The sequence below is a fragment of the Myotis myotis genome, unplaced genomic scaffold (genome assembly GCF_014108235.1).
Source record: "Myotis myotis isolate mMyoMyo1 unplaced genomic scaffold, mMyoMyo1.p scaffold_m19_p_81, whole genome shotgun sequence".
In the NCBI taxonomy this organism is placed as follows: domain Eukaryota; kingdom Metazoa; phylum Chordata; class Mammalia; order Chiroptera; family Vespertilionidae; genus Myotis; species Myotis myotis.
Window position 1 is genome coordinate 46,247 of NW_023416392.1, and position 19,120 is coordinate 65,366.

At 38.3% G+C, this 19,120-nt stretch overlaps 1 non-coding gene across 1 annotated transcript; it reads right to left on the bottom strand.

Moving 5' to 3' along the window:
• Nucleotides 1–18,774: 18,774 nt before the first annotated feature.
• LOC118662408 lies at nucleotides 18,775–18,917 on the bottom strand. The gene has a single exon (XR_004969757.1). It is a non-coding gene; the product is annotated as a small nucleolar RNA SNORA57 (small nucleolar RNA).
• Nucleotides 18,918–19,120: the final 203 nt, after the last annotated feature.

Consider the following 19,120-nt stretch of genomic DNA (forward strand, 5'->3'; position numbering starts at 1 on the left):
CTGAAATTTTAGAAGTATTTGCAATCCTTAAGATCATAAGAACATTATTGATATAGTAATGGGCACTCTAGTATGGAGGTATGAGTGGTACAATCTTTGAATGTGTTCCAGAAAGATAAATATAATGCAAACCATGTGTCTATCAACCTAACACACTTCATGCTACCAACTTCTAAGGGAAACTGTAACAAATTGGGTAAACAGAAATATCCAATGGTGATAAGGACAAAATTTTAGGGAAAAGAGAAGAAGAAGAAGAAGAAGAAGAAGAAGAAGAAGAAGGAGAAGGAGAAGGAGAAGGAGAAGGAGAAGGAGAAGGAGAAGGAGAAGGAGAAGGAGAAGGAGAAGGAGAAGGAGAAGGAGAAGGAGAAGGAGAAGGAGAAGGAGAAGGAGAAGGAGAAGGAGAAGGAGAAGGAGAAACGGGAAAAAAAATGGAAGGCTGGAAATTGAAATGGAGGGACCTAATTGTGGGAGAAGCCCGTAACCAATTTGTTGTGAAAGAGAGGGCAGAATTCTGGAAGAGGAAGTCAAAGGATGGCTGACAGTATAAAAGGCAGGGGATATTAATAAATATACTGGTCATTTAAAGAGGATTGGGAGCAATGGGCTCCCCCAAAATTACCATTAATTTAAAGTGGTGCTTCTGAAAAACAACATGAAGAGATCAATTAAATATCTTGAAAAAGAAACACTAAGACAATTCAATTTGTTTCAATATTTTTATTCTTAATATGTATATTTCAGTGTAGATAAACACACACACGGCACACAGACACTCACATATAAAGTGAATGGGAATTCACTTATATCCAGAGAGTATTGTTTCCCCCCCTTCTAAAAGTTATTAAATTTATTTCCTGAATTTAAAATATTGGAATATATTTTGTGATGGTTACCTTTCAAAAATGTTCTTAGTCTATTGTTACATTACTTGAGCTATTATCATTTGGTTTGCTAGCTAAAACAAATTGTCTGTTAAGAAATATGTATAAACAACTTTCATTAGTGCTTAAATATATACTTCTTAATTAAATCACATGAAATGAAAAGATTTAAATATCAAGTGAAGGTGAATGTGGATATAAATGGAAAGACTGATCATATGTTGAAGCAGATGGACACTTTAGAAACTTTGCAAATGCCCATCCTTTAGAGACAGATCAGTAATAAAATTTAGTTGACACAAATGTTTGCATCAACAGGAGAAATCACAGAAATAAAATCAAGTAAATTGAATGAATAATGAAGAAGGAGACTTCAGTGGAAAGATTAACAGGACAGATTGATATTGTATTTTACCCAGTTCTGAAGGCTGGATAATATAGTCATGCCCAAAAAGTCTGGGTGGCATAGGGAAGATCTGACAGTCACAGCTGGAAATAAATCATTGGCCAGAATAGGCGTGGCCACTGCAGCTCAGGAATATTTTATATTTCAGCTCCTTAACAAATGAGTTCCTATCTCTTCTCCTGTACTCTTGCTGCTCACACCTGACTCCTGGCATATGGGGCGCTCACACTTCGCAGTCGCCCACATGGCCCACAGCCATGAAGACCACACATGCAATGGACTGATAGACTGGAGCTAGCCTGATGCTACATCGGACCCAGCTCCACCATGGAAGGGAAACTCTGAGCTCTGGCTTTGCTTTTAGCTCTGCTGAATCCCCAGCTGCACCTTTTCCAGGACTGGCCTAAGGGAAGTGGGACTAATTCCATCCAAATAAAGCTTTCTACTACATCTGCTTTTCCCACTGGGGACTCCAGAGCTGCTTATTCCAGTGGCACCAAGAGCCCCACTCTCACTAGCAAAGGAGAAGGGCAATCCACCAATAGTCTGATGACAAAATCATATAAAGGGTGTCCCAAAATTCACACAAGAAGTAATTTTGATAGACAACACAGGTTTATAACTAAAAATTGTAAATTTTTATTGATTCATAAAGTATATACAGCATAGGGTTATGTATGGAATAGCATATCGGGTAAATGGCCTCCATGGCTTTGCTGGCACATATACAAAGCCTTGGTCTTCATTGTCCCTGCTCCTGGGCCATAATTGGTACTTGGTAATGCTTATCATTGAAGGGATTGAAATCAAAGGGCAACAGATATTAGAATCTCATTTAATAAACCAAGGAAAATTAGGCTCTATTTTTGTTGTTGTTGTTAATGCTCACTCAAAATTCAAATCTTGCGTGAATTTTGGGACATCCTATTTAAGGACTATATAGTGGTTTTGAGCAAGATGTTGAGAGTTGTTGACAGAGATAGAACAAATAATGAAACCATGGCTGGTACACAGTGAAATGTTTATAGGCAAACCTTTTTTCTCTTCCCACTAATGGAAAAATAAAAGGGAGAAAACACCAAATCATTCCAAATGAGAGTACAGTGTCAGGAAGGAAGAAGAACAAAAATCTGAAACAATTCTTAGTGCTCTATGGGGTTCAAAATGACACATATTTATGAGAATTGAAACCATATGGTACAAAGTTTACCTCAGCAATCATAGTTTATGTAGTTTTGCCTATATACACACTTTGGTGCCAAAGGACCCAAGATTCAAAATGACACCATGAGAGGAGGTAGATAGGAATTCCTCTGGGTTAAACAACATCTCTCATTGGGCTTTCATTGGCCCTTCACCGTTTTCAGAATAAAATACAAACATGTGCATATATCCAAGATAGACACTTAAAAGTGTTGAGGAAACACATAGGAAAGGACCCATCTTTGCAAATGTGTTATTGTAGTAGTAGCCATTTGTAGCCTAATACAAACTGTGAGGATTTATTGATAAATTCCATTTCCCCTAAAAACAAAAATGTAATTAGAATATATCACTAGAATAGATTTGGTAAAACTATAAATTTCTAATTAGTGTTTTATTAAAAATTCCTTCAGGATTATGGTAGGATAAGTTCTTCTTATATCACTAACATAAAATTTCACAGTTGAGAAATAGATTATCAATGACCTTCCCTTAAGTTGTGAAGTCATTCTAAAAGCATTAAGAAGAATTCCAATGAACATAGTTAATAATTGTGTCAATGAAAATGACCAAAAAAAGAGAAAAAATGAAGAAAGAAAATTATTGTGATAGAAAGAAAAAATGGCCAAAAGTATTGTATAAATTTTTGTATATTTGGGAAGAATTGAATAATATGATCAAATAGAATAAAAGAGTTTACATGAAAATACATACTACACCAAGAAATAACATCTGAATTTACATAGATTTTGAAATAACAATAAAGAAAGTGTCCCCTTGAACTTCAAAGGATGTCACAGCTGAATTTCAGAAAACATTCATACAATTAAAGACATTCGACTTCAATTTAATCCCCTTCATCACTACAAAATTAATAATGAAACTATGACAAATCTACAGATATATAAGAAGCTAATGTTTACCGTAAAGAAGGAATGGGAAAGGATGAAATATCAGGCAAAAGAAATGGAGATATTCACATGGGTGAAGACCAAATCCAAAATATTGGAGAGAGAAGGGAAGAAGGGTAAGCCTGTGGATGGCCTCTAGATAAAAGGCAGGGATGTTGGCAGGTACTTAAAGAGTTATAGGAGTGAAGGGTAGTGATATTTACCAAATTTTTTCCGAAGATCACCTGCAAAATATAAAGGAAAGATCCATGTAAATGCCAAGGAAACAAAAACAAAGAAAATTAAATTTTATTCAAAAGTTTACATTTAAAATTAAAATGATTAGAATGCAGATCAACATGTGCACACATGTTATGGGAAGGAGCATGTGCACACACACGGTGTCTGTATGGTCACTTTTGTCAAGAATATGAAACAAAAAGTGAAGAGGGCATAAAATGAGTCATTTTAGTTCATGAGAAATAAATTTAAAAATATTAGGTCTCAATAATTTTTGAGGTTTTCATTATTCAGTTGGTAAGATTAAGTAGGTTCTGTGATTGTTGCTAAATATATATATATTCAGTCAATTCAGGTATCAGAGTAGCAATTTTGTATAAATTAGACAAAGTCACCGAGTTAAAGTATATACAACCATTTATTTTCTGGAGGTTATACATAGTTATACACTGGGCATCAGCTTTGACATCAATTTCAAACAATGTACATAATCTTGTTTTATTTTGGTTTCCACTGCAACCCCTGCCTATACTTAAGCTTTTATTAATTAAATCCAATGGAAAGAAGAAAAGCAATGTATTAAACGTCTCTGAAGTGACTTCTAAGTTGCAGGATTTGAGCATGTCTTGGACAAAACTGACATATCAGCCACACTGAAAACGCCAGTACTTCAAAGGTATGTGAATAATAACCTTTGTCACAAAGGACATATTCGCATAGGTTTCAATAACTGCATGAATCAAAGAAAAAATAAGGGATCTATTTTTGTTCATTAGTTTATTTCATTCATTAAATCCTATATATGAGTGAAGTCATGCGATACTTGTCTTTCTCTGACTGACTTATTTTGCTTAGCATGATACTCTCCATGTCCCTTCATACTGTCTCAAAGGGTAAGAGATCCTTTTTTGCAGCTGCATAGAATTCCATGGTATAAATGTACCACAGCCTTTTTATCCACTCATCTACTGATGGCACTTGGGCTGTTTCCAGATTTTAGCTATTATAAATTGCACTGCTATGAACATAGGGGTGCATGCATTCTTTCTGATTGGTGTTTTGGATTTCTTAAGATATAGTCCTAGAAATGGGATCACTGGGTAAATGGCAGTTCCATATTAAGTTGTTGAGGAAACTCCATAATGTTTTTCATAGTGGCTGCACCAGTCTGCATTCCTACTAGGTTTCTGTTTTTCAACATTCCCACTAGCACTTGTCATTTGTTGATTTGCTTATGATAGCCAATCTGACAGGTATGAGGTGACAGCTCCTTGTCATTTTAATTTGCATCTTTCTGATGACTAGTGCCTTTGAGCATTTTTTTTCATATATCTCCTGTCCATGTGTATGTCAACTTTGGTGAAGTGTCTACGTAAACTGATAAAATGGATCTAGAGACGTAGACGCATGGAACAGACTGATGAATCTCAGAAGGAAGGCAGGGATAGGTGGGTGGGGAGAGATTTACCAGGGAATTTATATGTATATATGCATAGCCCAGGGTCACAGACAATAGTGTGGTGAAGTCTTGGGATAGGTGAGTGTGGGGTGGAGGGGATCAATGGGCAAATAAAAGGAGAACATCTGGAATACTTTCAACAATAAAGATAAACTGAGTTGAGGAAGATGGACATTGAGCCATTGATTTATCATTGAAGACCAAGGTATATGTAACAGAGGAAACCATGACTAGGTACAGAGGGAAATACATCAACAAGAGTTGTCGTTTTCTTCCTCATGTTTATTGATTAAATAAAATAAATAAAGAAAAAAATTCATTCTAAGTGGGTGTAAAACGTCAAAAAGGGAGGAAGACAAAAATTTCAATAATACTTCAATATTTTTTTCTGGGGTCCTAACTGATAACACGTTTTTGAGACTGGAACCACAAGGCCCCTCACCAATCAGAGGAAATGTTGCTCTAATTCCATGCAACGTTTGTTTCCAAGAGATCTGGGATTCAAAATGACACCATGAGAGGAGCTGCAATCATTCCTCTGGTTAAACATTGTCAAACACTGGTTTTCTACTATGCCTTTACCTTTTATAGAAAAAGAATAAAATCACACACTCTAATACTACAAAGGTGGTCAAAAAGTCAGCATTAAAATTAAAAATAAAAAACAGAGATGAAGAAGTGAATAAAGGCAAACATCCCCAAAAAAGATATCCATAGCAGTTGGACCTGGAGATTATTATGCAAATAAAATAAGCCTGTCAGAGAAAGGCAAATATCATATGATCTCTCTTATATGTGGAACCTAGTGAGCAAAATAACCTGACAAACAAAATAGAAACAGTAGAATGGATACATGGAACAGAAAGATATCAGATGAGAGTGGGGAGAGAGAGAGATTGAATAAATTAAGGTGAAGGGATTAGACAAAAACATATGTGCTTTATTATTTTAAAATATATATTTTATTGTTGATAGTATTGCAGATATCTCCCATTCTTCCCCCTGCATCGACTCCCCTCATCCCTGCCCCTGTCTTTCCCCAAGTCTTCACTACCCTATTGTTCGTGTCCATGGGCTATGTATATCCTATATAATAAAAGTGTAATATGCAAATCGACCAGCGGAATGACCATCTGGATGACCACCCAGATCACCATCCTGGACCACACTATGACACCCACTGGCACCAGGCCAGCCAAGGTGGGTGTAATGAGATTGGTTGGGGGTCAGCCATCGCCCCATGATCACCCCTCAGAGGAGGCCCAGGCCACCGGCCAGTGGAACAATCAATCTGCGGGCTCCACCATTGCACCATAGAGAGAGGCCCAGGCCACCAAATGGTGGGCTGTGGTAGGTGGGCGAGGCCTCCCTAGGTGGGGCCTCTCTCTGTGAGGGAAGCCCAGGTTCCTGGTGCCAGAGGGAAGCTGGGGAAGGAAGGCCTACTCTTCTATGAATTTTGTGCATCAGGCCTCTAATAATTATATCAGTTCTTTTCTTTTCCCCCTGGCTCCATATGAAGGTATGTCAGTCTGTTCCATGCCTCCATGCTACAGGTCTAAAATATATATACTCTACATATAGACACATGCTGATAGCCATAGGGAAAGGAGGCGAATGTATAGGTGAAGTTTGGCAAAGGCAGAGAAATGGGGCATTCCAAATAGTGTCAACAATAAAAATTAATTTACAAAAAAGTAATAGTAGTAAAAACTGTCACATACATTAGACATAGTATTCAACTGCATTTCTTTGAAATCAAGATGTCTTTACAAAGATATTTTTTTAATCTTTATTCTTGAGACTATTACAGATCTACCCCTTTTCCTTCCCCTTTACCCACTCTATCCAGTTCCCACCCTATCTCAAGCCTTCACCACTCCATTGTCTGTGTTCAACAGTAATGCATATTTTCTCCAGCCCCCTCTCCCTCTGAGATTCATCAGTATGTTCCATGTTTCCATGCCTCTGATTCTATTTTATTCATCAGTTTACTTTATTCATTAGATTTCTTATTCATTTATTTTGACTTTTAGATTTAATTATTAATAAATAGTTATTATTGCCATTTTATTGTTCATAGTTTTTAATCTTCTTCTTCTTATTCTTCTTAAGAATATCCTTCAACATTTCATGTAATACTGATTTGGTGGTGATAAACTCCTTATCTTTTTCTGGTCTGTGAAGCTCTTTATCAGACCTTCAATTCTAAATGATAGCTTTACTGGGTAGAATAATCTTGGTTGTAGGTCCTTGGTATTCATCATTTTGAATATTTCTTGCCACTTCCTTCTGGCCTGCAAAGTTTCTGTTGAGAAATCAGCTGACAGTTGTTTGAGCAATCCCTTGTAGGTAACTAACTGCTTTTCTCTTGCTGCTTTTAAGATTCTCTCTGTCTTTAACCTTTGGAATTTTAGTTACGATGTCTTGGTATGGGCTGCTTTGGGTTCCTCTTGTTTGGGACTTTGTACTTCCTGGACTTGTAAGTCTATTTATTTCACCAGGTAGTGGAAGTTTTCTGTCATTATTTTTCAAATAGGTTTTCAATATCTTGCACTCTCTCTTCTCCTTCTTGCACCACCATAATGCAAATGTTGGTGCACTTGAAGTTGTCCCAGAGGATCCTTATACTATCTTCATATTTTTTTAATTTTTTCTTTGTGCTTTTCTGATTGGGTGTTTTTGCTTCCTTGTATTCCAAATCATTTTACTGTTGAATACCTGTAAAGTATTCTTCATTTCAATTAGTGTATGCTTAATTTCTGACTGGTCTTTTTCATGTCTAACATTATCACTATATCCTTGAAATTCTCACTAAATCCCTTGAAGCTCTCATTAAGATTCTTGAGCATCCTTATAACCATAGATTTGAACTCTGTATATAGTAGTTTTCTTGCTTCCATTTAATTTATTTATTTTTCTGTTGATTTCTTCTGTTCTTTTATTTATGACATATTTCTTTGTCTCTGCATTTTGGCTGCTTCCCTGTGTTTGTTTCTATGTATTAGGTACAGCCGTTACGTCTCCTGGAATTGGGAGAGTGGCTTGTGGATTAGGTGTCTTGTAGGGCCCAGTGGCTCAGCCTTCTCAGTCACCTGAGCTGGGCACTCTAGGTGTGCCCATGGGTGGGCTGTGTGCATGTCTTACTGTAGTTAATCCTTGATTGCTATTGGTATCATTGGGAGGAATTGACCTCCAGGCCAGTTGGCTGTGAGAACCAGCTGGGAGTACAGTGGAAGAGCTGCTATGCAGGAGACACCCATATGGAGCAGGACTTGCTTCAAATGATGTTTATTGCTAACTGAGTCTGCCTCTTGAATTTGTTGCTCCTGGATGTGTAGAGTTGTAATCTGGTATAACCTGAAGCTATCCACTAGGTACACTGGCTCTGGGGGCCCCTGCCCCCCCAGCGCTGGAACTCAGAGGGAACAAGACTGTGTAAGTTCATGAGCCGGCCATTTAAGAGTAACTGCCTGGATCTCCAGCAGCCTCCATGTCACTCAGCCACAATCCCCACTGGTTTTTATAGCCTGAAGTTATGGGAATTTCTCTTCTTAGCTCTGGAACCCAGGGCTGGGGATCTGCTGTGGGGCTGGGACAGCTTGATCCTCACAGGAGGCCTCTGAAGGTGAGATATCGCTCCAGAGTAAAAAAAAAAACAACAAAATACCACATGCAGGTTCTGACCAGCCCATTCCACACCTCCACACCTCCTACCAGTGTTGATGTGCTTTCCTCTTTACTTCTTTAGTTGTAAGACTTTCATTCAGCCAAATTTCATGCAGTTCTGAATGATGGTTGTTCAGTATTTTAGTTGTAATTTTTATGTGGTTGTGGCAGGCAGCAAGCACTGCCTGTACCTATGTGGCCATCTTGGTTCTCCTTGTGATATTTTAAGGTTTATATTCATTTTTAAATTTATTTTTATTTTTCAAATATATTTTTATTGATTTAAGAGAGGAAGGGAGAGAGAGAGAGAGAGAAAGAGAGATAGAAACATCAATGATGAGATAGAATCATTGATCAGCTGCCTCCTCCATGCCCCCATACTGGGGATCAAGTTCGCAACTCGAGCAAGTGCCCTGCCTGGAAATTGAACTGTGACCTTGTTCAATGGTCAATCCTCAACCACTGTGCCACACCAGACAGGCAATGTTTATATTCTCTTTTAAAAAATCTTTATTGTTGAAAGTATTACAAATGTCCTCTTTTCTCCCATTGACCTCTTCTAGCCTGCCTCCACCTCTCACCTCAGGTCTTCACCACTCTATTGTCTGTTTCCATTGGTTATGCACATAAGCATGCAAGTTCTTGGCTGATCCATTCACACCCTCTCCTGCCTTCCCTCTGAAGTTCAAAAGTTTATTCCATGCGTATATGTTTCTGGATCTATTTTCTATGTCATTTACATGAAAACCTGAGAATTTAGTTATTATAATGACTAGGGGCCTGATGCACAAAATTCGTGCACTGGGTGTGGGGGCAGAGGAGTGTCCCTCAGCCCAGCCTGCCCCCTCTCACATACTGGGAGCCCTCAGGCATTGACCCCCATCACCCTCCAATCGCAGGATCGGCCACTTGCCCAGGCCTGACGCCTCTGGCCTAGGCGTCCGGCCTGGGCAGCAGGGACCTGCAGTGGCAGCGGGGGGCACCGACCATCATATCCCCCCAATCCCCGGCTCCGCCCCCACCCAGCCCTCCGCCCAGGCCTGATGCCTTGGCCAGAGGAGGTGACCCTCATCACCCTCCAATCACCAATCACCGGATCGGCCCCTTGACCAGGCCTGAGGCCTCCAGCAGAGGTTTCAGGCCTGGGCAGGGGACCCCCAGCTCCCTGTGGTTGCAGGCTTCACCCCTGCCCCTGCAGGACGCCTCTGGCTGAGGCGTCCGGCCTGGGCAACGGGGACCCGCAGCTGCAGCGGCCCCGTGATCGTGGGCTTCGCTTTAGGCCCAGGCAAGAGACCCCTAGCTCCTGGGACTGCCAGCATTGACCGTTCCCAGCTCCTATTGCTGGCTCCACCCCTACTTCCTGCTATCACTGGCCAGGGCGGAAAAGGCGCCTGATTTTCCGATCATGGCTGGGGGGCAGGGCAAAGGCGGCCCTGGGGGCCGCCTTTGCCCTGCCCCCCAGCTCTTAGCTCCCCCCCCCTGGGTTTCTGATCACTGTCAGTGGCAGGGGGCTTCTTCCTGCTTTCCCTTTCGCCTCCCTGCATTATGCCTACATATGCAAATTAACCGCCATCTTGTTGGCAGTTAACTGCCAATCTTAGTTAGCAGTTAATTTGCATATAGCCCTGATTAGCCAATGAAAAGGGTAGCGTCATACGCCAATTACCATTTTTCTCTTTTATTAGTGTAGATGGGCTAATCCATGAGATATAAAATTATTTTACAAATATTTAACACAAATGCAGTTGGTCATAATTAAAACTGTATTATTGAAAATAAAACCCGGTTGGTGTGGTTCAGTCAGTGGTTGAGCATTGATCTATGAATCCAGAGGTCACTGTTCGATTCCTGTTTGTGGCGCATGCACAAGTTGTGTGCTTGAACCCCAGAGTAGGGCAGGCAGGAGGCAAGCGATCAATGATTCTCTCTCATCGTTGATGTTTCTATCTCTCTCCCTTCTTCTATGAAGTGAATAAAAATATGTTTTTTAAAAAATAAAACAAAATGAAAGTATTTATTATGTTTGTATATTAGACATTTTCCAAGGTAATCATGGATAATGTTTGTATACCTTGGTAATTTGGGAAATATGTTCAAAGGCAATAGAAAAATGAGACTCACATTCACACTTGACGAATGAATGGTATCAAAATTTATACAGGCTTTAAAAAGACAAACTTCATTTAATATGTTAGACATCTTCTCTCTTCTCTAAAAGTTAAAGGAATATAAATGACTTAAAAAATGGGCCTTTTGACTTGGCACAGCTGACAGAGGATCTCTCAGACTTTCAGAACGAGAACCTTGTGCTTATCAACTTAAAGCCCTTCATCTCACCAACTGCTTAATTAAACCATGGGCAGTCTCGGGGAAACATAAAAGCCACTGCTGATAGTGAGAAATTGTATGGAAATGGGAAAGAATGAATATGAATGTTGGAAGGTTGGCAAATTCAAATGGAGAGACTTAATGTGGGAGAAGTCCAGAACGATTTTTGGAAGAGAGAAGCATAGACATCCAGGAGAAGTGTGAGTCAATGGGTGGTATATAGATTGAAAAGCAAGAAAGGTTAGAGCAATGAGAAACCAGTCATTTAAACAGGATTGCAAGTAACGTGTTGATAAAAAAGCTTACCAACTTTCGTCTTGCCTATTTCTGAAAAAACAAACAAACAAAGAAATTAGTGCAAATATTAAAAATATAGAAAGAAGATGCAAATTTAATGCAAAATGAATGTTTAAAACTTTCAGGGTATACATAATGCACACACACATACACACAATTGCATGTAGGCGACATACAATCATACACATAACTGAAAAATATAGTGTTTGAAATCAGTTTTGACCAGAGAATATTCTCCCCAAAATGAATACGGGCATAATGATTAATTTTATTACATTAGCGAGAAGTTAGGGATATTAGTTCTTATGGTTGCCTTTTAAATTATTCCTTTTGTCTTTTTCATTAGTTAGAATATTATTGTTCAGTGTATAAGATTTAATAAGTTCTTTGTTTTTTTTTATTTATTTTTTATTTTTTTAAATTAAATCTTTATTGTTCAGATTATTACATTTGTTCCTCTTTTTTCCCCCCCATAACTCCCCTCCTCCCAGTTCCCGCCCCACCCTCCGCCCTTACTCCCCACCCACTGTCCTCATCCATAGGTGCACGATTTTTGTCCAGTCTCTTCCCGCAGCTCCCACACCCCTTTTCCCCCCAAGAATGGTCAGTCCATTCCCTTTCTATGTCCCTGATTCTATTATAATCACCAGTTCATTCTGTTCATCAGATTATTTATTCACTTGATTCTTAGATTCACTTGTTGATAGATGCATATTTGTTGTTCATAATTTGTATCTTTACCTTTTTCTTCCTCTTCCTCTTCTTAAAGGGTACCTTTCAGCATTTCATATAATCCTGGTTTGGTGGTGATGAACTCCTTTAGCTTTTCCTTATCTGTGAAGCTCTTTATATGACCTTCAATTCTGAATGATAGCTTTGCTGGATAAAGTAATCTTGGTTGTAGGTTCTTGGTATTCATCACTTTGAATATTTCTTGCCACTCCCTTCTGGCCTGCAAAGTTTCTGTTGAGAAATCAGCTGACAGTCGTATGGGTATTCCCTTGTAGGTAACTGAGTTTCTTTCTCTTGCTGTTTTTAAGATTCTCTCTTTATCTTTTGCCCTTGGCATTTTAATTATGATGTGTCTTGGTGTGGTCCTCTTTGGATTCCTTTTGTTTGGGGTTCTCCGCGCTTCTTGGACCTGTAAGTCCATTTCTTTCACCAGGTGGGGGAAGTTTTCTGTCATTATTTCTTCAAATAGGTTTTCAATATCTTGCTCTCTCTCATCTTCTGGCACCCCTATAATTCTGATGTTGGTACGCTTGAAGCTGTCCCAGAGGCTCCTTACACTATCCTCGCATTTTTGGATTCTTTTTTCATTTTGCTTTTCCGGTTGGGTGTTTTTTGCTTCCTCGCATTTCAAATCATTGACTTGATTCTTGCGCTCCTCTGGTCTGCTGTCGGGAGTCTGTATAATATTCGTTATTTCAGTCCGTGTATGCTTAATTTCTAGTTGGTTCCCCAATATAACATCGAGGGTCTCATTAGTTTTCTTGTAGATCTCATTAAGTTTATCGGCGGCTTCTAAACAGTTCTTGAGAGACCTTAAAAGTGTGGTTCTGAACTCTATATCTTCCATTGACAATTTTGTCCTGTTTCTTTGTCTCCGCATTTTGTTATGCTTCCTTGGTGCACCCCCTAGTGGTCTTTGTGTGCAGTCTTATAGTTAAACCTTGATTGTTGTAGCTAATACCAGGGAGGGTTTGACCTCCAGGCCAAGTGGCTATGAGAATCAGCTGTGTCTGCAGTGAGAGAACTTCTGTCCTCTAGGGAGGTGCTAATCTAGCTTGCCTGAGGCTATCCGGCAATTGCCTCTGTGCAGGGCTTGGGCGGGGCGGGTCGCACAGGATCAACAGGGTGGGCTGGAGAGAGCAGTTATGGCGGCTCTCAGTCCTGTCCCCAGGGGCTCTGCCTCTCTGAGTCCCAGCACCCGCTGCAAAGCTCGGAGAGAAAGCTGCACTCGCTCTGACCCAAGCCAGACAGTCCCGCTTCTTCCGTTTGAGTCTGGGTCCCTAAAGACTCGCCTGTATCTGGAGCTCAGAGTCTGCGACTCCCTCCAGATTGAAAACGCCATCCGCGCCCTCCGCCGCCAGCCCGCTCCGCGCACTCCACACCTCAGAATTTGACTTCAGCACTGCGCCTCCTCTGAGTGTCCGTATGCGTTTCTCTTTCCTCCTAGTTGTAGGACTTCCACTCAGCCAGCGTTCCTGTGGTTCTGGGTGATGTCCGTTCCGTTTTTTAGTTTCACTTTTGAAGTAGTTGTTCAAGGCAGCAAACTCCGGCGTTAACCTATGCCGCCATCTTGGTTCTCCTCAAGTTCTTTGGTTTTTAATAAATAGCCCTTTGAGACAGCATGGAGGGACCAGGAGACTATTATACTAAGTGAAATAAGCCCGTCAGAGAAAGACAAGTACATATGATCTCCACTCATATGTGAAATCTAATAAACAAAATAAACTGATGAATGTAGTGGATCCAGAAGCATGGAAGCATGGAACAGACTGCAGAATCTCAGAGGGAAGGCGCGGGAAGGTGGGTGGGTGTGAAGTATTCAACCAAAGAACTTTTATGCATATATGCATAATACCTGGACACAGACAATAGGGCTGTGAAGGCCTGGGGTTGGGGGTGAGGACAGGCTAGAAGGGGTCAATGTGGGAAAAAGGGGACATATGTAATACTTCCAATAATAAAGATTTTTAAAAAGAAAGAAAAAAAGATGGAAAAAATAAAAATAATAAGTAAATGGGTATAGCCAATTTTATTTTTTGAAGCAGCTATGTGTTAGAAAGTAGCCACAAACTTCAAATTAGAGACTTTTCTCTGATAGTACTAGTTCTTCTACTATAAGAGAATCTTCTAGAGGCACTGCAGGGTAACCTTCAGAGCATTGTCATCAACCAGTGAATGCTTAACCTTGCATTGTGTAAACTTCTATTACAAGTAACATCTAAATGAAGTTCTTCCTAATTATATTTCATGAAAGGAATGAAAATGAATTAATAAATGGCAGTGATTTGGCCTAAATAAAACAATCCAGGCATATCTTAAATAATTTTTCACATCAACCATATTGAATATGTCTTTATTTCAAAGGTTCATGATTAATAAAATTTACCTGGTTCAAAAGGAATAACTGCACAGAAGCAACAACCAGACAAATAAAACAAGGAACCATGAAGGATATTTGAATAGCTAATGAAAAGGGCTAAGTTGGAAGGGTTAAAGGGAAAATCATGCAAGATGTGTATTTGCGGTTGAGGATGATGATCTTTGGGAGTTAAAGAGAAAGTACATGAAAAGGATGAAGCCATGACTAGGCATAAGGAAAATACATTAATGGAACTTACCTTTTTCTTCTTAATTTTTATAAAATAAAAATTTAATTTAAAATAAGGGCCCAATAACAGCAAGAATGAAGGACAAAATTTTCAAAAATTATCATAGTTTCTCTGGGGCCATAAATGGCACATATTTCTTAGAATTGAAACCACAACGTTCAGAGTAAATGTCACCATTCATGGGAAACTTTTTAACTCCCATACACTTCCTGGTGCTAAAGAGGCTAAAATGGAAATGACACCATGCAAGGAGCTTGAATATCACTCCCTCTGGCGTGGGGAGAGGATGTGTCCTTCAATAGTTCTATAATAAGCCTTCTACCTTTTTCAGAATAAATAGAAAATACACACTCATACTGAAAAAAAAAAGATGAGAAAAAAAGAATAAGGGCATCTATTTGTTTGCAACTATACCTTTAGCATTAGTCCCATAAAGACTGCTACAGACATTAAATCAGCATATTACTGAATTATATCCCTTTGCAATAAATATTACATCATTGAAGAGATGCCATTACATGGGGAATGTTCAAGTTCCATGAATTATATTTCTGTTGTAGAAGAAATAATTGGCGATATCCTAGGGGAATTGGGAAACACCCTAAAGCTTTTTCCCTCTAGTTTGTGTGTGTGTGTGTGTGTGTGTGCATGTGTGTGTTTCAGAAGATAACAGCAGGCCTCTTTACAGTGTTCAGGAAACCACCAAAACAAGATGATCACACTGGTCTCAGAAGCTTGAGCAGCATAGATGACCCAACCACCATCAGCTGACCTCAAGAGCACAACAAAGCCTAGATTCACAGAACTCAAGCAACAGAAATCCTGTTATCACCTAGAGCCCTTTAAAAAGCGAGAGGGCAGTCAGTCACTAAGGAAGATCTGGTGTCCAGAGCAAATGTGGCCACACATAGGACTGACCAATCAGACTCTTCCAGATTGGGATTTCCTTGCCCCCTCTTGCTCTTTCACATTCCTTACTTGCATGATTTAGTTCCAAGACTATGCAATAAAACTCCTAAATCAGAGTTAATCAATATGTATAACCTCCTTCTCACCCTTATTCCTTAAACTTGTGTTTTTATTTGGGAAATTGATCTGACTGTTGTCTCCAGTCTCCTCATCTGTCTGCCTGATGAGTAAACCTTTTTTTCTTCTTTTTTTCTTCAGACTTTGGCTTCTCTGTGAATGATGGGCAAGGACCCAATGACTTTGTTCCATATAATTGTTTTCTGTATCTTATGTTTCACATGAAAAATGGAGAGCTGATATATATCTGATCATTCTCTGTCATATAAAATCCTTCTACAAGTGTCTAATAGAAATTGCGGTTTGCCAAAATTAAAATGTGCCATTGAACATGTAAAAGAGAAGCCAGGTGTTATGGTTGTATATGTAAAAACATTTCCAGGGAAATGATGGAAATATTAGTATATCTGCTACACGTGGATATTATATTTAGGGGCAGTGGAAGAATAAGCCTCAAGTTCACATTTGACCATTGAGTAATATCAGAATTTACACAGGCTTTGAAAGGACAATGGTTGGACAATATGGACAAACTTCACTCAGCAGGTCTGGAAAGTATCACTAGTATATTGATGTGTTTCTGAACATGGAATCTGTGACAGAGGTCCTATCTTTTGATATATTCCAGAAACATATATAGAATGGAAACCATGTTCCTCTCAACCTTATACCCTTCATCTCTCTAACCTTTTAGTAAGACTTTAGCAGGTCTCAGGAAACAGAAAATACCAAATACTGTATTGATAAGAATACAGTAATATGAAAAGTGTGTGTGTATGTGTGACAGGGGGGGACTGGGGAAATGTGGAAGATTGGTAATTGAAATACAGAAAACTTAATGTAAAAGAAGTCCATAAGCAATATTTGGAGAAGGAAGGGTAGACAACTAGGAGAAGAGCAAGACATTAAATGGCATATAGATTTAAAGGCAAAGAATGTTAAGGCAATAAGAACCCATCCATTTAAAAAGATTGGAGAGCAACAGGTTTTCAAAAAATTTACCCATTTGTTCCCAAGGTCCCTCTGAAAAAAAAGAAAGAAAGAAAAGATCAATGGGAAAAACAGCAACAAGAAAAAATTCAATATTTTAAAATTTTATATTAAAAACTATCAAGATGCAGATACACATACACACATATACAGCCTGTGGGTCTCAAATAAATTTGTTAAATTGAAAAACTATTTCAGGAATAATAATTTTGGTGGCTACCTTTTAAAAATCTTATTGATTCCTTTGACATAATTTATTTTATCATTTAATTGTTAGATTTAATGTATTTTCATTAATGTATTGAATATTTGTAGTTGATTCTTACTATTGTGCATTATGGTGTATAAAGTAATTATAAAATTAAAAGATCTTAAACCACTTCCTCTAGAGAAAATACAAGTGTAGGTTCCTGGTACCTCCAGGCACATTTCCACAACCAATGAGTGCATGCTTGCTTTGTGTGGATTTCACTTTATCACATGCCTATGGAGCCACCTTAACACGTAGGAGGAAGGAATATGAAGTATTAAATGTTAGTGGAGAGTGTTCTAAATCAAATGACCTAAGCATGAATTGAACACTTACACTTCAGCCACACTGTAAAATGCCAATACTTCAAAGGTATATGATTAATAAAAGTTAAGGAATAAATTACCACTTCATTGAAAATGAAAGCATAATCTCAGCAAAGAAGGAGGACAAAATTTAAAAATGTTTAAAGTTTTCCTTGTGGTTCAAACTGATGCATAATTCTGAGAACTGGAACAATAAGTTTCAAAGACAATTCACCAATAAGGTCAATGTTGTTTTTCACATTCCTCAAACACTTGGTGCAATAGGAACTAAGAATGGACATGTAAACATTAAAGTTGTCAAGTAATACTTCTTCTGAAATAAACAGTATCATTAATTCATCTTTCATTGGGCTTGACTTCTGGCATTTTGGAATAAAATGTTAACATGTGTTAATATAAGGGACATGTACTTAAAACATGGTGAAAAGGCATCTAGTAAAAGCACCCATCTGTCCCTAATTGTATTTGTAGGAGGAGTCATATGAAGTCTGTTAAAAGCTTTAAAATATATTTCTAAATCTTGTTTCCTCTGAAAATAACTTATATTAATGTTTAAAGAAAAAACTTTAACTTTTAATCATTATATTAGTGTCTTATGAAAATATCTCATGAAAAAATATCTTATAAATATCCAAGGACAATAAGTTCCTGTCATTGATATAATATTTCCATATTGAAAGATATATTATTGATCATATTTTCTTAATATATAATGCCCTTTACGAAAATTTAAAGTATTACAGTTTGCAGAATTAATAACTATTTCAATACAAAGAAAGAAGAGTCACTATGATGAAAAAAATACAGCCAAGAAATATTATGTAAAATATTGTATAACTGCGAACACATAGATAATATGATCAAAGGCAATCAAAGTTTGAGCCTCAATTTCACACTTGAACAATGATTGATATCAAAATTTACACAGTCTTTAATAATGGATAATGGAGTGAGGAACTTCATATAGGAATTTTCAAGTCTTCTCTGCTATCATAAGGGTGAAAGAAATATAAATGTTTAAGCTACATAGTAATCTGTCCTTTAACTTGGATTATGTGACAATGATCTCAAGTTAATATATGTTTTACATAAAATATATAGAGAATGAAAATCATATAACTAATAGCCCCTTCCCCTTTATCTCAAAAAATTTATAATGAAACTATGGCAAGTCTCTGGAAGATAGAAGAAGCTAATGTTCATAGGAAAAGAAAGGACAAAATAAAAAAAGAAAGAAAAATGGAGGGTTGGTAACAGAAATGGAGAGAACTTAGTATGGGAAAAGTTTGTAACCAATAGATTGGAAAAAGATAGAACCAACGTTCTGGAGAAGTACAAGCCAATGTACAGTTTTTATAAAAAGGGAATGATAGAGGCACCAAGAAAGCAGTCATTGAAAGAGACAATGGAGTAAGGGATTGTCAGAGAAATTTTACTAAACTGTTTCTGAAGATTTTTTTTTTTTTACCTGAGTCTCGGCGCTTGGGGATAGAACCAGTGGACTGGAAATCGTCAGCATGGAAGGAATGACGTCCAGGGGGCAGGGGCTCTCTGCCTCCGTTCATTACGGGAACTGGGACCGCACGCCCGAACCTCGCCAAGAAGAGGAGGGTTGAAGATCTTTTGAAAAATAAAATGGAAAGCTCAAAGTAAGTACCATAAGAAAAATACACTAAAGAAAAAATTAAATTATTGAAAAATTCTAGTGTGAAGTTAAACCTGTCATAATTCAGATAAAGAAATACACACACACAAGGGTACATGTACACACATGCACACACAGTGGCAGAAATCTATCTTTAACCAAACAAACA